Source organism: Ambystoma mexicanum, unplaced genomic scaffold (assembly GCF_040938575.1).
Source record: "Ambystoma mexicanum isolate Mex_15411 unplaced genomic scaffold, UKY_AmexF1_1 Mex_scaf16, whole genome shotgun sequence".
Classification (NCBI taxonomy): Eukaryota; Metazoa; Chordata; class Amphibia; order Caudata; family Ambystomatidae; genus Ambystoma; species Ambystoma mexicanum.
Genome location: NW_027182391.1, coordinates 2260432 through 2286318, shown reverse-complemented (window position 1 = coordinate 2286318; position 25887 = coordinate 2260432). Strand labels below are relative to the sequence as shown.

The following is a 25887-nucleotide window of genomic DNA, read 5'->3' as shown; positions in this document are numbered from 1 at the left end:
TCAATTCCTCCGGGATGGGTTTGACAAGGGCCTGGCGGTTTCCACGCTTCGCTCTCAGAGGGCCTCCATAAAATTCCTTTTGGGGGACTCTGATGGGCACTTGGATGGGGAGGTGTTGGTTGGGAAGTTGCTCAGGGGTTTTTCTTCTTCCCGTCCTTGTACTTATAAGGGGCTTCCTCCTTGGGATCTCCCTCTTGTTTCTTCAAGGGCCTCCCTTTGAGCCCATTTCCGAGATTGATATGAAACATCTGACGCTGAAGACTGCCTTTCTGATTGCCATAACTTCTGCCCGTAGGCTTGGGGAGATTGGGGCTCTGTTATGTCACCCCCCTTTCCTGAGGGTTCTGCCGGACTCGGTGGTGCTGAGGTGTGATCCGAAGTTTCTCCCTAAAGTTGTTTCTCGTTTTCACACCTCTCAGGATCTGGTCCTCCCTGCCTTTTTTCAAAATCCGCAAACGCCAGAGGAAGTGGCTTGGCATAACATTGATGTGCGGTGGGCGGTGTTGGAGTACTTGGCTAGAACTGCCCCTTTCCGCCACTCTGACAGTCTTTTGATTACTTTCGGCCTGGCTGGGGCTGGGCGCAAGGCATCTGTAGTGTCCATTAGCCGATGGATCCGTGTTGTGGTCTCCATGGCCTATGTGGCTTCTGGCATGCCTGTGCCTGCGCACGTTCAGGCATAGCTCTCAACCATTTGTGTTGCAAAGGCGGGTGAAATCACCCGATTTTGTTTTTGGCGGGTGAGACGCCCATTGAAATGAATGGAAGTGCTGGAGGCTTGGCGGGTGCGTCAGCCTTTTACAAGGCGGGTGACACCCGCCAAAAGTGTGTGAGTTGAGAGCTATGCGTTCAGGGGCGGTCCACCAGAGGTTTGGCGGCCTCATGGGCCGATGCAAGGGGGTTTCTCTACAGGAGATATGTAGAGCTGCCACTTGGGCTGATCAGAGCACCACTATAGGTTGAATGTCTCCCACTCAGGGTTTGGTTCCTTCGGGTTTGGAGTTTTGTCTGTGGGGATGTAAATTTGGAGTTATTAAAGGTGTGTGTTTCTGCACTGTTTTGACTCTGTGTCTCATTGGGACCTTTTTCCCTGTTTGTTGCTTTGGTATACCTCATGAGGTAAGTACTGGGACGAGGAAGAGTGGACGTGGAGCTAATGTTCTGATTACTTACTGGTAATCTTCATTACTCCTGGTCCTACTCTTCCTCGTCACAGTACAGACGACCCTCCTCACCCTCCCTGCGGGGACGGTCCCATGCTACGGCTTGGTAATATGAAACTAAGTGACGTGGATGTGGGGGAGGAGTTATAGAAATAAGAAGAAATAGAAGAAGGTCCTGTGTCAGAGGCGGGTGCGGGAAGAAGAGTAGGACTAGGAGTAATGAAGATTACCGGTAAGTAATCAGAACATTTCTGTCTATACTGGGGCTATGCCGCTCGTCCTTTCCTGCACATGCTCTATTGATTGGTATACGGCGCTCTGTGTGTTTATCGCCTCTGTGTAAGACATGAATCCTGACATCCTTTTACTGCCATGTTCCGCTGATTCGTATTTTCGTCTTTAGTGGTTGTTCTACCGGAGCATGCCTCTCCTTTCCTATGCATGCTCTACTGACTAGTGTCTCGGAGCTCTGCGTGTTTATCACCTATGCTTAAGACATGAATACTTTACACAATTCTAATATGATTATTGACTTTGATTTAAATAACGCTTATTGACTCTCTGTTTTGCTCGGTTCTGACATATTCTTTGAATATTTTATGTACTTTTCTCAGTTCACCGATTTGTTGTACATTATTGGGATCTTATTTAAAATTAATAAAAAATTATAATAATAAAAAAAAGGCCATGAATACTGAGCATCCTTTTACTGCCCAGCACCTTGTGATATCCCTAAGAATGCCTCGCCTCCGTTCGTGCGCATGCTCTGCTGATTAGTGTCTCGTTGCTCTGCGTGCGTATCTCCTTTGCTTAAGACTTGAGTACCGAGTATCCTTTTACTGCGCATGTTCCAGTGATTGGTTTTCCGGTCTACGATTGTGCAATCCCTGAGACGGCCTCTCGTCCTTTACTGCGCATGCTTTACTGATAAGTGTCTCGGAGCCTTGCGTCTTTATCACCTCAGCGTAAGACCTGAATTCTGATCATTTTTTTACTGCGCATGCTCCAGCGAATCGTATTCCTGTCGACGCTGGTGAAAGCTCGGCGCATGCCTCACGACCTACTGCGCATGCTCTAGTGATAAGTGTCTCGGTGCTCTGCGATCACACTTCTGCGCAGGACGCCATCATGGACCATGCGGTTTGTTAAAGGAGGGGGAGGCTGGCTCTCCATGGCGCAGTGACCAGTGCCTGCCTCTCTGGTGCCAGCCCCTCGCGGTGAACTCTTGGCATTTTTGCTACTGATTGCCAAGGTGGTGTCGTTCAGAGGGCCTGCATATCAATGGGAACATAGAAAGTGCCAGAAGGAAGGAGACGTGCATCGCCACAGCTGGACACAGATTGCATCGCTGGTTTAGCAGTTGCAGACGTCTTGAGGATTTTATATTTGTGTTTTGTCTGTTCTAGTTTGCTTGCCAGGTGGATGCATCTGCGCGTGCGCAGTTTGTTGTGTGCTGCAGCGCTCTACTGGGTATTTTCTGATAAGCAGTGTCTCAGCTGCGCATTGTCAGGCAAGCGGTATCTCAGCTCTGCGCGTGCGCAATTTGTTGTGCGACAAACACTCGCTCGCTCTACCGTGCATTGTCTACTAAGCAGTGTCTTAGCTGTGCGCATGTCTGTTCTTTGGGTTTGCGACCCGGGCGCGGGCGGGCAATCCGGAGTCACTCGCTGAGGTCGCGAGCGGTGGGTGCTGCCTCTTAAGTACGTTACGCAGTGCACGTGCAGCCCGGGCGGGACCCCATTGTCTCGCGCTGCTGCGTGGGGGCAAAGGGCGCCTCCGAGTGCTGATCTTGATCTGACTTCAAGGCGTGGACAGAAGCACATAGCTCTCAACTCACACGCTTTGCAACACAAATGGTTGAGAGCTATGGAAGCAGGTAAGAACACCTGTCCACATTTGCAAATAAAAACCATCAATACTTGGATAGTGGAGCAACATATTATTCCCTACCAGAAAACTGGCTTTAGATCAGGACTAAATGATCTCATCTCTGACACCCAAGTGATCCAGAAAAGAATCTCTACCTATGCTTCATTGAGTGGAGCATTTATTACGTGAATAGGGGAAAACCTTGGTTGAAGTTGCAGCACCACCGGACAAATGCCCCATCTCTGCATTTCATCAGAGCACTGTATTCTGCAATTTTTGTTACAATTTGTGTTGATGGAAGTGAACTCTCACTCCCCCTGTCCACACAAATAGAGGGCTGTGTTATCGCCCCTGTATTGTATAATGTGTACGTTGCAGACATGAATACAAGTCTGTCCTTGGTTAATTTCCTCCCAAAATAGGTGAAGTGGGAATAAGGTTGTTATCCTATGCGGGTGACACCGTTGTCTTGGATAAGACCCCTATTGGCCTACACAAATTATTGGACACTGTGTATATGCCTCTAACAATGATCTTATTATTAACACCCAAAAGACTAGAGTCATGATGGTAGGTGTGCAATCCAGGAAAAAGAACATTTATGGAAGATAAATAATACATGTCTGGAACTTGTGGATACCTACCCATATTTGGGCATGCCTATCGTTAGCCATCCGTCTCTGTTAATGTACAACAAAATATCCAGTAGGATGGTTAACCATTGGAATGTTATCAGAAGATATCTACAGCAAGTTATTCCATTGAGGGCTTTATTGAAATATATAGATATAGTATTATTCCTGGAGTACTGTATACAGTGGAGGTTTTAAATGACATATGCAATGGCTCGATAAACTTGAAGGGGAAATTCTGTAAACCATAAACACCCTAGAGCTGCCCCGATAGAAGCAATTAGATGTGAACTAGGAATTGTTTCACTGTCCACATTGAGGAAAATACACAGTGTCAAAAACTTTATAACAGTGTTATGCGTCCATCTAAATAGGTGAGCCTTTTTGGCATTATAGCAAATGCTATTTGCACTGGTCACACAAATAACCATCTGAGCGCTTTGCAGAAGACAGAATTCCTTTTTATTCAATATTAACTTAAACAATATTGAGTTTAATAACGAGGTCTTTCGTTTTAATAATATAATGAAAAGGAAGGCTACCGAATGGGATATGATTAATTGCCTGGAGTACTTAAATACCCAAAAAATATATGCCTCCTATATTAAAGAAGGATTTGGGAATGGTGAGCCATGGGATTATCTGTTAAGACATGGACAAGCTTATTTTAAGAGATTTATGATGTTCTTACGTTTTAATATTCTTCCTTGTAAAGAGTACAAGAGTACACTGAGGGTTGGAGATCAGTTCCGTATGAATTGAGGAAATATCGATACCGAGGCTAGAAACGGTGAGACATCTGCTCAACGGGTGCTATAAACGTGGTGGGCTATCTATCCAGGGATATTCTCACCTGGTATGCAATTTGGAAATGGGAACTACGGATCAATTCTGGGCTATTATTTATGCTGCACATTCTCAGGTGTATATTGGTGTAGCATATTACATTTGGAAGAAGATTTTATGTCATTATATGTAATTCCTTTTATTTTATTTTGACATTAGTGAAATGCTCAGTCTCTTACAGCTCATAGAAAGTTTCAGGATAACCCGGGGGTCATCTGGGAGCTGGTTACATAGAAAGCTTAGTTGCAGATTGTTACAATCAGGAAATACAACATTAGTTAATAATAACCAGGCTACTCACCGTTGTGACCACCTTACTCCTAGTCCATAGTCCCCTTTCCTCCATACTTATGGGACATCTCTATGTGCTGTGGGACGGGACCAGAGCACTTTGTAAAAAGCATCCACATTTTTCCAAAAATGTGACCTTCCTCTCTTTCTTGCGCGGGGCCCGGCACGCGGCCGTAACCCCGCCCACCTTGGCTCCGCCCCGCGCATCTCCCATCAGTCCTTTTCTATCGCCAGGTCAGAGACCTATTAGCAATAACAGAGGAACCTTATTAGAGGGGACGGCGGGCGGGCGTATGGAGGAAAGGGGACTATGGACTAGGAGTAAGGTGGTCACTACGGTGAGTAACCTATACTCCTACGTCCATCCCCTTTCCTCCATATTTATGGGAGATTCCCAAGTATTCCTTATAGGAACTACAGGTGGATGGAAATACCCCTTACCGAAACAGGTTCTTCAGCACAGCCTGACCAAACTGAGCATCGGCTCTTGAGCTCATGTCGAGACAATAATGCTTACAAAAAACAGATGCGGAGGCCCAAGTAGCTGCCCTAGCGATGGACTCCCAGGGGACATATTTCTGAAAAGCAACCGCGGCTGCCTTGCCCCGCACCAGGTGTGCATGAATACCCTTAGGAGGTTTCAGCCCTTGGACGGTGAAAGACTCTGTGATGCAGGCGGCAATCCACCGAGAAATAGTCGCCTTAGACGCTTGCTTACCCTGAGGGTTACCGAAGGTCATAAAAGTTGAGAAGAACCCCTAAGCCCGGAAGTCCTGTCAAGGTAGAACTTAAGAGCTCTTCTGACATCAAGACAGTGCAGAACCCTTTCAGCCTCGGAGGCAGGGGTCGGAAAAAAGACCGGTAGGGAGATCGACTGATTCAGATGGAATTCAGTTACCACCTTCGGTAAAAAGGCTGGGTTTGTCCGTAGGACTACCCTGTCCTTGTGAAAGACCAAGAAAGGATGCTCCACTGACAAGGCCTTGAGCTCACTCACTCTCCTTGCTGACGTAACAGTACCCAGAAAGGACATTTTCCAGGATAAGTACTTGATGTCCACCGTAGCCATTGGTTCAAAAGGTTTATGGCACAGCGCCGTCAGGACTACATTTAGGTACCACGGCGGGTGCGGATTACGAACCGGAGGGTAGAGGCGTGTCAAGCCTGAAAATGCCTCTTAACCACTGGGTTACTCAGAGAATACGAACATTGTTCTGTAGAAAGATAAGCGGAAACCGCTGAAAAGTAAGTTCTGCATGACAGAACGTGAACACCCGACTCTGCTAGGGAGGACACAAAGGACAGCACCATGTCAATCGTAGCCACCCTTGGATCCAACTGCTTTTCCAAACTCCAATGACAGAACCTGAGCCATTTTACTCCTGTATTGGCATCTGGTCGAGGGTTTCCCGGCTGCCTGGATAATACGCATGTTATCCGTAGACAAGTTAAGATGCTCTAAAGACTTGAACTCGGCACCATGCTGCCAAGCTGAGCGATTGTGGGGAGGGGTGCCCCATCTGCTGTTCCCCTTGATGAAGAAGATCGGGAGTTACTGGTAACCTGATCGGCGGATACACCGACAGGTGTTGAAGTTCTGAGAACCACATCCTGGCCGGCCACCACAGGGCTATGAGTAGAAGGGAACAGTTCACATAGTTCTTCAGCTTCCAGATTGCCAATGGCAGAGGCGGGAAGACGTAAGCTATCATGTTGTGCCATGGAATCTCGAGCGTATCCCCCAGAGAGGAGGCTCCCAGCCCCCCTCTGGAGGCATACTGAGGAAGCTTCTTGTTTACCGCCGTAGCGAAGAGGTCCACCTCCGGTGTGCCCCAGCCCGAGAAAATCTATGAGAGGACCTCTGCCTTCAACTCCCACTCGTAGCTGACCACTGTCCGCCGGCTGAGGGCATCCGCTGTGACATTCAGCTGGCCTGGGATGTGCACTGCAAGCAGCCAGACACCATGAAGCACGGCCCACTCTCATATCTGGATGGACAGGTCCACGAGGGGGCGGAGACTTTGTTCCCCCTTGCTTGTTGATGTAATCCATTGACACCACATTGTCCGTGCGTATGCGGACCACCTTGTTGGCAATGAGCGGTCTGAACGCCCTGAGCGCTAGGAAGATCGCCAGAAGCTCCAAATGATTTATGTGCAGGAGCTTGTCTTGAGGCGACCAGAGGTCCGAGACCTGAAGAAGATCTAACATCGCACCCCACCCCAGAAGGTCCTGAAACCCTGCGCCCCCCGACAGGTTGCTGAGAGATGACCACCAATCCAGGTCCACTCTCATGGAATCTGGAATCATTATCCGCTTGGAATCCGGGTCCCCAGCCTGATGCCAGGAACTCCGAAGAGCCACCTGGGTCCGTCTCATCTTTAGACGAGTAAGAGGAAGAGCCAGCACACACGAGGCCATGAGGCCTAGAAGCCTCTGGAATCACCAGGCCGACATGCTCTCTGACTGCGCAAACATCTGACACGTGGCTAACAGATCCGCCATTCTGTCCCTGGTCAGGTACACTCTGCAGTCGATCGTGTTCCAACGAAAACCCAGGAAAATCACGTCCTGCAAGACCGTCATGGAAGATTTCTGCCAGTTCACCGACACCCCAAGATGGAACAGGAGCTGAAGGAGAGACTGGAGATTGCCCGCTGCTGCCAGCGGACAAGGGCTGCGTAAGAGCCAGTCGTCCAAATACAGATACACATGGATACCCTGGAAACGAAGATAGGCCGCAATCACCGACATCATCATCGTGAAGACACGCAGCGCCGAGCTGAGGCCAAAAGGAAGCACTCGAAACTGGAAGTGCTCCTCTCCCAAAGAGACGCAGAGGTATCTCCTGTGTGGGTTCCAAATCGGGATATTCATGTACGCATCCTGAAGATACACGATGCTGAGCCAATCGTCCATCTGCAATGAGGAGCGTATCTGGCTGGGCGTGATCATCTTGAATTTCTCTTGGGGTAGGAAATGATTGAACTGGGAAAGGTCTAGGATGGTGCGCAGGCCAGCCTGGTTTGGTTTGGGCACCGTAAACAGCCAGGAGTAGAAGCCCTCCCCTCGCTCCCCAAGGGGAACGGGTTCCACAGCTCTGAGGTCCAGAAGTTTCTGAACTTCGGCTTTGAGGGATGGCGAGCCTGACAGCTGAAAAGGACGGTTGAGGGGTGGGGTAGGGGGTAGAGGTAAGCGGAAGCCCGCTCGAGCGACTGACAAGACCCATCTGTCTTCTGTGATGGTCTGCCACGCGTCCCAATGGGACGCAATGCGTCCTCCCACTGGGGTCTCGTGCAAGTGCAGAAAACCCTCATTTAATAGGTTTATCGGTGGCGGTGCCACCTGAACCTGAGGAGGAGGCTCAAGTGCAGGAGAAAAACTGCATCCGTTGTTGCCTACGGCGGTTATTCCCCACAGGGGTATCCACTCTCTGCGAGATTTGCGGTCGAGGAAGCCCCTAAAGCCAGAGGAAGGTCGACCTTGCGACAACGGTCTCTGGGTTTTGAAAGGAGCCTTAACCAGGACAGACAATGACTTAGTTGTCTGAGTGCTATCCTTCGTCTTGGTGAGCTCTACATCTGTTGTAGAATGAAAGAGCTCCTTACCATAGAACGGAAGTCCAACACCTTGTCCTGCACTTCTTTAGAAAATTTAGTGGCATGCAGCCACGCCTGCCGTGAGGTATCAACCCCCAGCATAAGGCCCCGAGCCAAGGTGTCTACGTGATGAGCCGCAGCCTCCAGGAGATCCTGGGCCAAGACCCTGACGTCGGATAGGCCTCCTTTTGAAGTCTTCCAGCTTCTCGACCGGGATAAACTCCTCAAACTCCGACAGACCTTTCCATATCTGCATGTTAGCTCCCGCTAATATCAATTCAGCGTTGGCTTGCCTGAGCTGCAAGGCTGAAGATTTTCCAAGGGAGTCTAGGAGCTTGTCCTCCTTTCCCAGAACCCGAGTAGCCGTCATGGAAGAGGATGCTGCAGGCCTGGACTGCAAAGTGGCCGCAGCCACCACTGTGGAGGAGGCAGGCGAACAAGTCGACAGGGCCACCTCTTCCGAAGAATGCAGCCTGTATCTCGCGTCAATTTTCTTATTGACAAAAAGTCCAGAGTGTTGCTTTTCCCAGACTCTGCGGACCTCGGCCAGAACGTCCTTCTGCAAGAAAAGGCCGGTACGCTCCAAGGGAGACAGGGTGAATGCCCCAGAAAGCACGCCCTCCTGCGGAGCGTGTGCCACGGGCACCGGAACATCTAAGAAACTCATCATGTCCAGTACCCGGTCATGAAAAGCTCCGATAGAGCGGGGAAGATACTCGTTGTCCTGATTGCCTTGGGCGTCATCTGACAGGTCAGGATCCTGCTGAGCCATGTCAGGCGCTGCCTTGTCCACCGGGGACAATGGAGGCAAAGGCGGAAGAGTCAGGGGAGGCACAGTAGACAAGGGAGGCGCCGGTGGAACCACCGGAGGTACTGGTGGAGCCGGAGGCGCAGGTGGATATATCTCCCTGAAAAGCCCTTTGAAGTATTCCCTTGTGGGGTCGGTACGCATAAGTGGTTGAAATTTACTGAAAAAGGCGTCCTCCAGGGACTGTTTCGGAACCTGAGGCGGCCTCTCATGAGGTGGACAAATCCAGGGACGTAACGGGGAAGGGTGCCACACAGGCCCCTCCACCGACGTATCCACATAAATCAAAGGTGCCGACCCCACAGGCAACAAAACATTGTGCGGAAGAGGCATCCGGGCGTTCCAATCATAAACTGGCCGAAAAGGATGCGCACAAGGGACTCTATGTTCACCCAAGGGACCAAGCCCTATACCAGAGGCCGATGGCGTAGTTGTAGGGGTAGCACCTAAAATGGCCACCGCGGTCATGGCGGGAATGGGCGCCATTTTGTCCTCATCTGAGGGGAACTGCGACACGTGAGGAAGTGAGGCAGGGGTCCCTGTCGATGGATCAGGGGTCTTAACTTTAGCCTTAACATAAGGAACCTCGGCAGAGCCAGTACTGCGAGGCCTGGAATGTTTTTGTGACATACTAACTGCCAACTTAGCCTTCAAAGGAAGGACCTCGGCACTGCCGGTAAAAGAAGAACTTTGCTTCTTTGCCCACTCAACAGGTCTGGTGTCGCCGCAAGAGCGGGAACGGTGAGAAACAGCTTTCACCGACAAGGCCTTCTCAGGCCTCTCAGAACCGTTGGTAGCTTTAGCCTCTGAACGAGGGACCTCGGACCCAGGCCTGGTAACAGCCTTATCTGCGGGGGCCACGAACATCCGTTCGGTAACAGCAAGCCCATCCAAGGCCTCGGGGCGCACCCCGGTCTTATTTTTGAGGGAAGCCGACAGAGATACCTCAGAGCAAGCTCCGGTATCCCACGACTCAGTAGAACTGAGTCTACAAACAACCCCCACAGGAGGGGCCTCGGAGCATACTTCGCTATGCACAGGCCCCTTACGGAGACCCTCGGAGAAAACTCTGGTAGAATTATTAGGCCCAACGGGCACCTCAGAGCGATCAACGCCCCTCCCGGTCCGAGAGGAATTGGAAAGGTATCCCCCGGCCGGGGTGCTCTGAAAAGTAAAGAACTTACCAGGCGTTTCTTCTTCTCGTCGATGAACGCCTGAAAATGCGAAGGAGGAGTTCGTCGGAACACCTCCTCCCACCGCTCCAACCGACGTTGAAGTGCCCGGACCAAAAGAGAGTCGCAGTAAAAACAGGAGTCCCAACGGTGATCCGGACCCAAGCACTCTAAACAAAGAGGATGGGTATCCGCCCCCTCGCAAAACGACGGTGACACGATGAACAATCTGGAAAGTCTAGTTTGAAAGACATAGACAGACTAGTACATGATCGCTAGCGAGAGCCAGAGAGGAAAAAAGGGAAGAAAATCTTCTGAGGATGCAAGTGCCGAACGAGCAGAGAAAAGGACTGATGGGCGATGCGCGGGGCGGAGCCAAGGTGGGCGGGGTTACGGCCGCATGCCGTGCTCCGCGCAAGAAAGAGAGGAAGGACACATTTTTGGAAACATTTGGATGCTTTTTACAAAGTGCTCCAGTCCCGTCCCACAGGACGGAGAGATGTCCCATAAGTATGGAGGAAAGGGGATGGGACGTAGGAGTACATATTTTTTTATGCAACCTATGTAATGTTTTTATATGCTGTGTATCATTGATATGGTTTTAATAATGTTCTTAAACTGTGTGTATAAGGTTTTTAATTAACCAATTTGCAGAATAAAGATTTTTTTTTTTTAAACCGAGCTGCATAGTGAAGTAACTCAACAAAGTGCCACCCCTTGGCCAGAAAAGTGGCCCGTTAGAAATGAGAAAATGGGCCTACACTAGCATTTAGCATTTTTGCAAAGTTCTTGAATCACAATGTAATAAAATATGTAAAGCTGTGAATTATTGACATTGAGTAGGAGTTACTTAACCGTGGAGTGTAGTTTGGGAGTGGCACGCATGACTAGCACGGGGGGTGCATTGAGTGTGTTGCCCTAGGCACCAAATGGACTAGAAACTGCCCTGGGTGGATGGGCTCCTTTTTGTCTCCATGGGACCTCAAATGCTATCTTTTAAGGAATAATTGGGGAATCATTTGCTGTAGGTGAGTGACCAGTGACTATTCACTCCCACTGATCATCTGTTTTGGCCAAGTATTAGTTCTGTTGTCTCTGCTTGCTCTTCATAAACCTCCAGTTAATCCTGTCTTCTGTGTATAAGATGGAGGATGCATTACTGGGCGGGGAGAGGGGAAGGCAGCTCCACTTTGGATGCTTCGATTATGTATTGTTTTAGGATGTCTTGCATTTGTAGTATTTAATTAATAACATAAATATCTTCCATTTCCAGATCTAAACACAATATTGTGTCATCCTACTCTGCAAAACCTAAGAAGCCCAGGCACCAAAAGGTAGATAACCGCTGTAGTTTGTTTGTCTGCACCGGTTGTTCAATGCTTCTGAGATAGCCTGTCTCCCACCCTGCGTTCATGGACCCTTCATGTCCCCCTTTCTCCTGTCTTTTCTCCATTCCTCCCTCCTGCCTCTTCCTGAAAGTGGTGTCCAGATCCAGGTTTAGCATCCAGGTCTGTGGCTCAGTGGACTAGTGCATTCTCTAGAAGGATCCTTGTGTGTGTGTGTGTGACCTCAACGTCACTAGTTTGAATCCCTGCAAGTCCACCCAGACCTTCAACCATGCAAGATTAACAGGATGAGGCGCTGAGTTGTGTAACAATGAACATCTGTTACCTTCTGTCTATAACACAAAAATACACCAGTGCGTGTGGGGGAGAGGGTGCACTCTACATATAGAGACATTATGTTATGTTAATCCTCTCCTCAGCGCTGTCCTAGTAAACTTAATTGGTAATTCGCTAGTGGTCCTGTATGGTGGATCACAGCACTTTGCTACTTTGCTATGAGGGTGGAGGAGCAGAGTTTACAAGTGAATTAAATGGGCACATTGGTAATTACAAGTAGTGTTGGTTGTTCTCTTTCCAGATCACCTGGGGAAGCAAGGGATTGATGTAAAGCCTTCATCGAGAGCCGCTGAATAAAACAGAACACAAGATCTGCACTTTGGTGGGTGTTGTTTTGTGTCTAGGCACGAAAGAGTGAGCATTCTGGAGGGGAATTGAGAGCATGCGGTAGTCGATGGAAATGATGGTATAGTGTGCAGAAGTATAACAGAACCACACTCCCCTTGCCTGCCCACCCACTAGAGGGGTCACAACATGAGGTGATAGAAAAGGAAGCCCCCGCGCTTGTGAAGGAAGATGAGTCAAGGACAGTGACATGCCCACTTGCACCCGTTCATGAGCATTTAGCAAGTCAGGTGATCTAAGTATTGCAGCCTCCTGACATCATCTGCATCCCTTATTTATTAACTTATTGTCCCCAGTTATAGGAAATAATGACCCACTGGCATTGTTAGGTGCTGGGATCCCCTATTGGCTAGCATCATGTGTGCATTCCTGATGAAGACCCACTTTGAAGCACTCTCCCACACATTGCCCTGGGAGGGAAGCTCCAAGATGTGGCTCCATCAACTGGGTCTAGATCTTCATCAAGTCCTCACAGCTCACACCCTGCAGATATTGTTGCTAACAACAGCATGATTCAGTCATAAACGTAACGAACTCTGCATGACCTGCTATGTGTGGGATCTAAATTCCAGATCTTGGCCCATCCTGGCAGGAGGGGTGAGGGATGGACCATATCCATTAATGCCTCAATCACTGATGTGATGCAACCTTTATGTGAAATATAGCATTAAGAGTCTTGGTTTTAGGCCAGAGTAACCTGCCCTTGGTGTTATGGTACCACCTGCTGCGTAGGAACGTAGATATTTTAGAACCAATATATTTTGTTTTCAGGGATATCTCACTTGCTCATACCCACACTCACCTGACTGTAAAATCATGATGTCATCTATTGCATGTGAAAGTGGGCAGCAAAAATAGGTAAACCTACTTGTTCCAAGGAGGCGGAATCCAGATTTTTCTTTTGGAAAATGTGTTGCTATCTTGGGAGCTTTGCTTAAACTCGATGCTGGTTATTGTCCTCATTGTTCCTCAGCCGCCCTGTGCTTCTCGATGCCGTTCTTTTCCTCTTCTTGCACCTATACATTGGAACACTCTTCCACATCTCTCCGTGCAGCCTCTACCTAACTGAATTTTCTTTTCCAATTAAAAGCTCCTTCTTTCTCTTTCCTATAGTCAGCTTTGATCACTAATTTGGTTATTGTGCTTCATTTTTATTGTACCATTGCATTTTAAATGTTTGTAAAGCTCTTGGTGAACGCTCTCAATAAATGAATTACGAATACAAAATACAACTGCCTTAAAAACAGATATAAACAATTGTACCCTTCTTATGAAATAATTATTTATTAATGTGATGAGTTCATATTACACTTTGCACATTTAAACATGTATCACAAAACATATAACACAATTTATCGTAAAACTACAAATCAATAATATATACATTAATTTCCATTGAATCTAAATAGCAATTCATCACTAATAATGTAGCATAACTTTCTGCAATATTCATGACGGCTCCTACTTGAGCTCCTAAAATAACATTTGGACCTTAACATTTTTTGTTTTATTGATTCAGGCTCATTCTGAGCAAGACAATGTCATTCTGTTCTCTTACTAAATCATCATCTTCCATACACAGTGTAAAGCAATGTGCAGTGCCTTATTCTTGGTTTTCAAGCAGTGCTGCCAGAAACTGTCATCTCTTATCCTGTCCTAACGATTAACCAAGCCTCCCAGGACAGACCTGTATTCTGATCCCTTTTCCCTACATCCTCCCAGGACAGACCTATATAATCCCTTTTCCCTACATTCTGCCTGTACAGACCCGTATAATTATCCCTTTTTTCCTACATCCTCCCAGGACAGACCTGTATAATGATCCTTTTCCCTACATCCTCCCAGGACAGACCTGTATAATGATCACTTTTCCCTACATCCTCCCAGGACAGACCTGTATAATGATACCTTTTCCCTACATCCTCCCAGTACAGTCCTGTATAAGGATCCCTTTTCCTTACATTCTGCCAGTACATGCTAAGCTGTTTCCCCCATAATCGATAGTTTACACAATCCACATGTTCTTTTTGATTTTGGGCTACCTCTTTCAGGTCCTATTACTGTCAGCATTGATAAACTGTTTGTGCCAAGAAGCATAGAAGAATGTATGCAACGTGGGGGTGGGAGGGTCAGAGGGGGACACATGACTTTGGGCAAGGTGATGGTTGTAGCGTTGCCGTGTTCACTGTAGCACACCTAAGGAAGGATAATGAGGCTTGAACTGAAGGCTTTGCATAAGGTCGTTGATGATCTGATGAAGTGTTGAGTTTCTAAAGGGGTCAAGCACAGTTGCCCCGCATGCAGTCAGTCCACCAAATGTTCATGTGTGTGGGGGGGAGCCGCACTGAGGGGAAACATGCATGGTGTTGTTGATAGACTGGTGGACCACAGAGGTCGGAGGAGGTAATCCAGGGGCTGACCCACAGTGTCCTGACGATTGGGGGTTCTGATATGGCTAGCTGAAATGGTATGTCTATGACTTGAAACCATCTTGGAACTGCATTTTCCTGGTGAATGTGCCCAAGCTGCTGACAGTGACATGAACCTAAAGATGACCCAGTGAATAAAGTAATCCACTGGGTAAGGGCCAAAAGGGATGCCTTACCATAATTGGGAGCGACATAGTGGTATGCGAATGGTTGCCAGGCAGGGAGGGATTTGATGTCCAACTAGCTGACCCCAGGATGGTGCGAGACGTTTTATTGATGGAGCAGAGAGCCCTACAACCGCATGATCTTGAAATGTCAATTAAATTCTCACCGCCGAATGAGCAACTGGGTGAGGGAGACAGAAGGGTAGGAGTTCCATTGGGTGGGACACACTGTGATATGCCCATTGTGATATGTCCAATCTAGAGGTTCCACCCAACTTCAACGAGGTGAGGCCACAAGACTGACCCCGCTTTGACAGGTGCTCCTTGTTCCTTGCGAGCTGCTGGCATGCACCAGAGAGGGATGGAGGGATGGATGGTCGGTACACTGGGGCTCATAATGGAGGTACTATCGTTACCAGCTGAGGGACTCTCTGGTGACGTGGGGAAGGGTGTCTCCCAGGACCGTGCAGACTGAGGGGGCGGGCACCCCATCGTTGTGTTGTCAAATGCTGATGTTTTGGTTAAACAGGATATCCTGGGTCAGAAGGATGATGCAGTTGAGTCACCCATTGGGACCATTGTACAACACGGGCATCAGATGTGCACCACATCTTGGAATATTGCTGGTGTTAACAAATATTTGGTGGACAACAAATGGCTTGGTTTATTCACACCTTTTGAGGTGATTAGCTTACAAAACCTGTGGGCTGCTGAAGCCCCCACTTCCAGGGGTATGCCATGCATGGGATTCCCACCAACCAGGGCCAACATGACCGCCCTAGTGGTGGTTTGCTGACATGGTAAATGTGTCCATGTGCGAGTTAATTAGAGCTACGGATTCAGGCTCTATAGACCTTCTGGAACAACGTCTTAAATCCCTTGATGGGTCTAATATCCTTCTTCTAAACCTATATGTTAGGTAGTCGCAGGGACTAGGTATTGATCTTCTCCGCAGTGATATGGAGAGAATTGATGCCTGAAGGTCTAATCCAGCTAATTCCTTGCAAAGTATCTTAATGGGGATTTTCATCTGCAATACGAGCCTTTAGACAGTATGGTGGAGATAATGGAGGAGGAGGATCACCATTGGGTTATGAATGTTTTAAATTCAATCAAGTCCAAGATGCAGTATAGGCTGGTGGAGGAGGCTGCAATGTTGCTGATGGGGGGTTAAACCTAGGGCCTGTAATGGCCGTTTTCCTAGGGATGTGCTGGCCATTGACACATTCGATAATGTCCACTTGCGCAGTAAAATAGACCATCTTGGCAAATCTAGAGGCTTGGCAATCTGTAGCTAATTTCTCCATACACCAGAGAAGCGAGAGTGATCATCATCTGTTTTGGGCATTGAAAGTGACTGATTCTACTGAGTGTTCCGCTGGCTTTAGTGGGCCATGCCCAGCGCAATATCAAGTGGACTAATGTTCATCTACCAATGGTCCTGCCATTGGATTATGGGGACATGCTTCCTCTTTTACAACATTTCACCACTTTAGAGAGTACTGCACATCTAACGGGACAGAAGGTCACTGCAGACCTGCTGAGGAACCCTGACTCGTTTTTCTCTAAATCACAAAGCCGTTACTTTCCTTATGATTGCCTGAACCCCTTGGTATGGTGCCGACTGTAGAGCAGCAAAACTAGCTTTAATTCTACAAGCAAGGCTCCAACGTGCTGTGGGTATCTCGATTATCCAAGAGACCAGGAAAGCCTACCATTTGCTCCTGAAAGAGAAAGACCAAGCATGGACTGAAGATACTTGGAGCCAACTGCTGACAGCTATTAGCAGCGGTGGGGGGTTCACAGGGTTTCTGAGGAATCATGGGATTATGCCACGAGAATACCAGTAGTAATCAGCAAGGCTGTGTTCCTGAATCTGTGTGGGTCGTTCAGTTTTCAGAACTATACAAGGAGAATAGATCTTTTGTTCGGAATACACAAGGCCCCCTGACCGGCACTACATGTGTGATTGACCTCACTGATGCATCCTTTGTCATCTCTTGTGAGGAGGTTGGAGAATAGGTCTCTTGTGTGGGATACACAAGGCCCCCTGCCCGGCACTCCATGTGTGATTGACCTCACTGATGCATCCTTTGTCATCTACTGTGAGGAAGTTAGCAGACCTCTACAGAAGCAGAAATTGGGCATGTCCACAGGGCCGGATAGGGTCCCTATTCATTTTCACATGTCAGAACCTGGCATATGGGTTCCATATTTCACTAGGCTGTTTAACTCTGTTGTACAAACTAATTTTGTTTCTGTCTCTTGGACGCAGGCAGAGATTGTGCAGATTTTTTTTTATTTAAAAAAAAAAAGGCTTGAGGGATCTACTGAGGATCTGCCATCCTCGACTCGGGGGCAAAATATATGCCAAGTAGTATTGAGCCACCTGGAAGCCTGAATTAGTAATAATTGTATTGGTCACCGTCAGGCAGGTTTCTGCAGTGCCCTAAGCACTGTGGATCAAAACTTGAGGTTGCGCTTAATATGTGACAAGTACGCTGTATTAAGGACAATTAAAGTGCATGCCATCTTTGTAATCCTTCGTACGGCTTCTAATACTGTGCCAAGGAGCCGCCTGTGGGAAGGTTTACGTAGTTTAGACATCCCATCGCATTTGCTGCAGCCATTCAGATACTTTATCAGACAACACGGCTGAGGGGCGCTGGGGCACTGATGGGAGCACAACGCAACCCATTAGCATTGAGAAGGGAGTCCGCCAGGGTTGTCTGCTGGCTCCCAAACTCTTTTGTATTTTCCTCAATGGGATTATTGCTGATTGGGTGTCTGCGTGTACTGATGCCCCAAAACTGGCCGGTGATGAAATCCCAGTCTTAATGTTTGCAGATGATGCGGTCCTTCTTTCTTACACTGATAAGCACCAAGAAACAATTTCAGCTCTTCGAGGATTTCTGTGGTCGGAAATGGCCTAGCCATCAATGATGCAAAAACTAAGAGCGTGGTCTTCAGTGTGGGGGTAACGAAGAAACCGAAACCCCCAAGGTTGGAACTGGAAGACGGTTGCATAATCAGGTCGACCACTAGGATTATCTAGGCTTGAAGGTGGCGTCATCCTGCCATTGGGATCTGCACATGGCCAAGGAGCAGGTCTCATTGGCTACATACAGTGGGGCCCTCTAGAGGTTCTCGTGCGACTTTGGCAATGGTGCTGTCTGGGTATCTTTGGAAGCCTACAAAGCCCAAGCAAGGCAGGCTACTATCGACCGAGCAGAGCTGTGGGGATATGCAAACTGCTCACTACTATTGAAAATAAATATCCGAAAAACTTGCTTCGTCTCCCTTTGACTGTTATGTTATGTTATGTTATTGTGCTTGTAACGCGCCAAAGCCCATAGGCATCCAGGCGCCGAGAGAACAAAATACAGTGAGCAAAAGATTACCGCAGAAGTTTACACTAACACTAATTGAAAAGATACATTTTTAGTTGTTTTCGGAAGGCAAGAAGGTCTTTTGTCTTACGCAGGGATGCAGGCAGTGCATTCCATGCTTTGGCTCCCTGAGTGTGGAAAGCCCTTCCAGAACCTCGGGAGCGTTTCACCCGGTGCTGTACCAGTAAAAAGCCTTCAGCCGACCTAAGATTCCTTTTATGCTGGTAGATACCAATGACATCCTTTAGGTAAGCAGGAGCATTTCCAAAGATGCATTTATGACATATTATTATCAGTTTAAATTGAATTCTGCTTTCCGCAGGAAGCCAGTGCAATTTATTTCTGCCTGCAGTAGTGGGTTCAGAACGCTTCATTTGAAAAATGATGCGGATAGCCTTGTTTTGGTTTTTTTGTAGATCCTGAATTTGGGCTTTACCTGCACCGCCTAGAAGTGCATTACAGTACTCTACCCGTTGCAAGATGACACCTCTCACAAGTTTAATACGGTTTTCGACCGAGATTAGAGGTGCGACCTGCCTGAGCACTTTAAGATGATCGTTAGTGCTAGTGCCAATTGCTGCAACATGGCCTTCACAGTCTAAACTAGATTCCATGAAGGTGCCCAAGGTTTTAACTTTCTGCACGACGTTAATAAAACTACCATCAACTGCATCAAAGTGAAATCACTCTGGTTCAAAGCCAAACAATCCTGCGCAGAAGCTGGCATGGTAAGATACGACTGGACGCCCGGAGAGTGCCTACTAGGTATATATCCTAGACCGGGCAAATTTAAACATTTGGTGAAACTAATGGACATCTCATGCATTTTGGTCAAGAGAACAATAGCGATGGCCTGGAAGACTCCAGCGGGCCCCAGCCATGCTCGGTGGCTGAGCGAACTGGCGAGATGGACGACTGCTGAAACCAGGGCCTGGCAAGACGGGATCACAACCAGCGGAGAAGCCACAAGTGGAACCCTGGACTCCTGGAAAGCCCTCCTGAGCGACATGCGCTTCAAGGCAGACTATAAGCCTCCCTGAAGGACTGTAGCGTCCTACAACACCCGATTTTTCATACTGATACAGAGATGGAATTAACCAAATCTGTTCCCCTCGCTTCCTGTAACATCGGAACTATAATTTTTACTTGCCTCCAAACATCTCATAATTAACGCTACATGTAGACTGCTGTTGTTTTGGTTGTTCTCACGTTACTTTTTTTTGTTGTGTCGTTTCTTTATTACCACACTTGTAAGTTTGTAATGTTTCTCACTTTCTTGAAAAAACCAATAAAATACTTTACAAAAAAATAAAATAAAACTACCATCAATCCTGAAGCCGGTATACTCCTGGCCCAACTTGATTTGTGCCCGACGTGGGGCACAAACCATGAGCTCGGTCTTTGTGGCATTCAGGCACAGCCAATTGGTGGACATCCACTGTTTTATCAGTTGATATACTGTGATTTGATCCTTATCATAATCGCCGGTGATGTTGAGGACAAACTGGAAGTCGTCAGCATAGTTACAAAAGAAGGTCTGAAAAAGATCTAATTCGTAGCAGAGTGGATAAATGTAGATATTGAATAACAATGGGGAAAGGCATCCCTCCTGGGGCACTCCACACGTTATAATTTGTGACCCAGAGGCACTGTCCCCCCAATGCACCTGTGACCGACGGCCCTCCAAAAATGCTCTCAACCAGACTATAGCATGATCGAAGAGGCCCCCAACAGTCTGCATTCTTTCAAGTAGGATTTTATGATCTAGCAAGTCAAAGGCTGCTGATAAATCCAACAACATCAACAGCCCTGACTTGCTATCTTCCAGCCTAGAGAGCATATAAGTCTGTAGGTCCAGAAGAGCAATCTCTGAGCCATGATAACTTCTGAACCCTGACTGCTTGGCATGCAAAATGCCTGCCATCTGGACATGGACCTGAAGCTGGATAGTTGCTGTCTTATCTATGAGCTTGAGGAAGAACAAGGTGTTGGTGATTGGTCTAAGGTTTGCTGCATTAGTGGGATCAAGGCCCACTTTTTTTAGTAGCGGTGAAACTGCTACATTCTTTATTGATTGAGGAATGACACCTGTTCGAAAGGAAGCAGTGGCAAATCTACAAAGAAAAGGCGCAAAGAGTTCCTTATGTTCCAAAATAAGTTTGGAGGGAAGCAGTTCACCCGGACAATTGGTAGGATGCATAGACTTCAGAATTTTAAAAATGTCAGCAGTAGTAGATGCTCGTAAAGTAAAACCTGCTACAGAACCTGGAAGAGTATCACTACTTGATATGGAAGCTGGCTGGGTTTGTGACGTCCTTGTACAAGTATGATGTGTCTCAAAGGGTAATGGAGTAGGTGTTAGTATGGGCGACGGGGCTGCTAGTGCTTCTAATTTGATTTTATCTTGGGCTTTTGATAGTTCATCTGCAAAAGCCCTCTGTATCCGATCGCAATAATCATCTGTCGGTTTTATAGGAGGACAACAAGCGTTAGGTTTCTCCCAAGATCTAAAAAGGCAGAAAAGTTCCCTGGTCTTATCTCCAGCTGAACTAATTTGATTGTTGTAAAAGGTTTTCTTAGCCTCAACAATTTCTGCTTTATACTGTTTCTCTTTGCATTTCCAAACTGACAAATTAGCAATAGATCTATCCTTCTGCCAGGGATGTTCGGCCTGCCTTTTGCTAGCTCTAAGTTCTGCCAGGGAAGAGGAGAACCATTTGTGGCCATTTGGTAGATCTCTAACTAGTTTATCTTTCATGGGTGCACATTTATCGAGCATTTCAGTAGTCTCCTGATTATAATTATTTATGAGCATCTCCGGATCATCGGAGTCAGTTGTTTTAGTCATCAAGGTTTGCATATACTTAACCAGGATGGACGAGGTAACATTTTTAAAATTACAGGCTTTGACTGTGTGTTTGGGTACATGCACTATACGTGCTACAGCGGGAAGCTGCAAAGTACACGAAATAAAAAAGTGATCAGACCAAATACATGGTTGACTACACCGAATATACCGGTTTGGTTGGAAACGGGATCCAAAGTCTGGAATCTACATGCTGACTGGCCAATTTATTACTGGGTTTGCTTGTGGTTAAATGAACTTTTAGTTAAGAATAGGGAGGCCGTGAAAGATGTTATGGCGCAGGCTGGGGGTGCGTGCCGGCCGTGGTTCATATATATTGAGGTAGAAATGAGAGTACCTGGCTTGAGTGAGCTTTGGTGCATTCCCTCAGCTATGATTAGTGCAGTCGAGGTAGAGGTGAAATTGGTGGCGTTGATGAATTTTGAAAGCAACATTGTTGCTAAAGCCGAAGCTTTAGCTGCCTTTCTGCGTTACTGGAATATGAAGCAGAATATGGGTTATGAGGTGCATCTAGGTTTTGTAAACCCCAAATATGAAAGATCATTGTATGCTAAATTTCTAATAGGGACTCTACCAATCACTAGCCTCTGTAATAAGTTGAACCATTCTGTTTCTGAGACTTGCCCCCTGTATATCTGCATTTGTGAAACTTTGACTAATTTTATGTTAATTTGCCCAGCTACCGTACGGGCTAGGAAGCGTTATTTGAAGTTGTTGTTTCTGGCTAGTAGAATACAAACCGCCATTGGCATTGTTGCTCTGCTCCGATTCTAGCGATGTGCCATTGGTTTTCTCAACGTGTAAATATCTTGTGTGGGCATGGAGACTGAGAAGGAAAAGACCATGTTGATTATATCTGGGGACAATTTACTGTACTAATGTTCACCATTGCAGAGGTGTTATCCTTTGTGTGTGGTTTTTGATCTGCACTATTGGAGGTTTCATGACTTGGTATGAGTGCGTATGCATACATCTAAAGAGTACTTATTGAATTGTTGACATGATTCACTGTATATTCACTTTATGTCAGCCAACAAACACTCTACTGACATCTGCCTCCTTCTTGAAGACATTGGGCCTCATTACACGGATGGCGGAGAACCATGGCGCTATTAGTGCCATGGTTCATGCCGGTAAAATACCGGCACTGCCTTGGCGGAAAGGGGAATTACCTTCCCATTCCAAGATTGGCGGGGCGGTAATTCCCCCTTCCACCATTGCCCTTCCCCATTCCCATTTTTGCCTCATAGGGCATAATGGGAATGGGGAAGGCGCTAATTACGGTACCGCAGATTGCGGTACCGTAATTAGCTCCCTGGGTCCCTTTGCGGGTTGGTTTTTAACGCCTGCAAAAAGCAGGTGTTAAATTCCCCAACCCGCAAAGGGACCTCGTAGTAAGGCGGTAAGGATTTACCGGTACCGATATAATACTGGTACCGGTAAACCGTTACCGCCATCCGTGTAATGAGGCCCATTGACTTTGACATTCTCGCACTTACCGAAACATGGTTCAATGCCAGCTCAGTCAATGCTTTTGACTCTCTTCTCCCTGATGGCTACAAGAGCATTTCCAAGCCATGACCTAACCGGGCTGGCGGTGGGGATGCCTTAATGTTCCCTGAGTGGGTTCCTTCCTCCTTCCTACCCACTCAGCTCTACTCTTCCTTTGAGAGCCTGGTTTGCAAGTTGGTCATCTCTCCCTTCTCCTCCTCCCTGACCATTGCCCCGATCTACATGCCCCTGGCCCTACCACCCTCTTCCTCTCTGAATGGGCTGTTTTCTGCTCCTCTCTCCTCAATCTCCTCTATTCTACTTCTCTTGGGTGACTTCAACATCCACTTGGACACCGCTATCACAGCATTCACTCTCTTTCTTGACCTCTGCACCTCGCTCTCCCTCTCCATTCTCCCTTCTGGACCAACCCACAGTGCAGGACACTCTTGCCGCCCTCATCCACTTTGATCTCCCCCCCGCCCGACTCCCAACTTGCAGCCCTGAAACGTAAGTGCAGAGCTGCAGAACTGAAGTGTCAAATCTTAGGCTCACCCTCTGACAAAATGGCCTGGTGCATGCTCCATAGACAATACAGATTCTCCATCTGTGCCAAGAAAAGGGCCCACATCCAGGCACAGGTATCTGGTGCATCCAACAACATGGCTGAACTCTTTAAAATCTGCATGAAACTAACCAAGCCTTCAGCAGTCTCCTCCTTCCCTCTTCCGTCTCAGGCCCTCTGCAACACACTGGCCACACGCGTGACCACTACAACTCTGGACATCCTGAGCACCCTTGCAACCCTCTCCTCCAACCCCTCCCACCCTCCTCCTTCCTCTCTCCATCTCCCCTGTCACACCTGATGAAATCACCAGAGTGGTCCGCTCTAGGAAGGTCTAATCCAAACCGGTTTCTCCTTGCTCCTCCAGAACCATCAAGGACAACATTGGCTCCCTTGCCCGCACTCTCACAGATTTCTGCAACCACTCTTTTGCTACTGGTACTTTTCCCTCCACACTCAAGCACTCACTTGTGTGCCCTCTCCTGAAAAAATCTTCAGCAGACCCTACCTGTCCAGCCAAGTACTGCCCTATTTCTGTCACCCCATTCCTTGGGCAAACTCCTGGAGAAGCCGGCCTTCCCCTAACTTACCTCACACACTGAACTTGTTGGCGGTTTCCACAACATCAATCTGGATTCTAAGCATCCAGAGGCACGGAAACTGCTCTTCTGAACACCCTTGAAGAATTGCTCGCATCTCTTGACTCTAACTCTCGAGCTGTCCTCATTCTACTCAATCTCTCCTCTGCTTTCGACACAGTCATCCACTCCATCCTCCTAAAACTGCTCCATGATACTGGATATCTCTGAGCGGGCACTGGACTGGCTGATTTCTTTCATAACTGATCAGTCATCCACGGTTATTATGGGCACCTTCTCTTCACCTATCTTTCTCCACCGGTGGTGTCCCCCAGGGCTCCAACCTCTTCCCCTCTGGCTCTTTAACACTTACCTTGCTCAGCTGGCTCTCCTCATTTCCTCCTTCTCCAACTTCCAGTGATGCGCAGATGACGCACAACTCTTTTTCCAACGTCCTGCTGACCCTCTTTCATCTTCCCTCATCCGCCATCCAGTCCTGGAGCACTTCCAACGATCTCCGCCTCAATGCCAGCAAGACTGAGATCCTTCCTATTGGGACCCATGCTCACTCTTTCTTCCCCTCACTCTGGCCATCCTCTATGGGCTCTCCCCCTTCTACTTCATCTGAAGCCAGAAACCTTGGAGTTATCCTTGACTCCTCTTTCCTTCCTCCCTCACATTCAGGACATTGCCAAGAAGTCCAACTTCCAAGTTCCAAATCCCCAGTGAGCTGGAGCTCTTCGCAATACTGCTAGAGCAGTATCCGCTCTTGTCGGAGGAGAGCAGTGCTTCCAGGTAAGCCCGTAGACCCTGGGCACACTCAAAGGTGAAATCATTTCACCTCCGAAATTATGCAATGCTAAATTGCTTCTTTTAGAAACATTTGTCCATATTATCTTCCGACCCATTTGCCTGCCACAACAGCTCTAGAATAGGCTGATTTGCCTGATTACTGCAATCCTGGCACTTGCCGCCATTGAGAACCACGAGGATTTACACATTCGAAGATGGCCGCCCCTACAGTTGCCTGAGGCCTTCTGCACCTAATCTTGGCCTGCATCCCGCCCCCGACATCAGATTTGTGCCTTGCTTCTTTTGCACCAACCAGGACGCCGAGAGGCGAGCCAGCTCATCTCACGAAGGCGATGCACAAAGGCGCCTGTCGTGAGCCTGTCTGGAGTCAGTCTGGACCTAGATGGAAGTACAACAGTTCCACTCCATTGAAATAACATTCCAGGTTTCATGTAAACGCTAACTTTTAAACCTCTGCTCAGCCGAGCGTCACACTCGCCTGTATCATCATCTCAATTGAGCATCTCCTATCCGCTGAAACGCCACTTGTCTGTTACCGATACTACGCCAAATGAACATATTACCCTACGCCCTACCATGCGACGTGTATACTTACAACACTAGCCTGATCGCCTTAAACCTTTACATCCAGTCCACCCCTCCAGTACTCTTTGGCTAGCCCACTACTGACTTTACCTTTGCTAACCTGCAAACAGCCCATCGCTAATGTGCAATCACCCCACTGTTGCAGAATTAGCTTCCTTGTTTTAACTGCATCTTTGCTAATAGTGAGACTAGCCTATTTGTTTGATCCTACTTTGCAAATGTGTGACCAGTCTATCACTGATCTGTGCTACTGCCTCATTGCCACTGAACTAGCCTAATTGAATTGTTACTGCCCCACCATTATTGAACTAGCCTGCTTTGAACTGCCTTTGCCCCAATGCGATTGAGCTAGGCTATTTTGACTTGCTATTACCCCACTGAACTAGCCTATGTCTTGAATTGTTACTGCCCCACTGCTAGTGAACTAGCCTATTTTGAATTGTTACTGCCCCACTGCTATTGAATTAGCCTATTTTGATTTGCTATTGCCCCACTGCTATTGAACTAGCCTATTTTGAATTGTTACTGCCCCACTGCTATTGAACTAGCCTAATTCTGATTTGCTATTGCCCCACTGCTAGTGAACTAGCCTATTTCTTG

General features: G+C 47.6%; 1 pseudogene; it reads left to right on the top strand.

Annotated features, from left to right (window-relative positions):
• Positions 1–2658: 2658 nt before the first annotated feature.
• LOC138554396 (zinc finger protein 585A-like) overlaps positions 2659–25887 on the top strand; it is a 497760-nt pseudogene continuing 474531 nt past the window's right edge.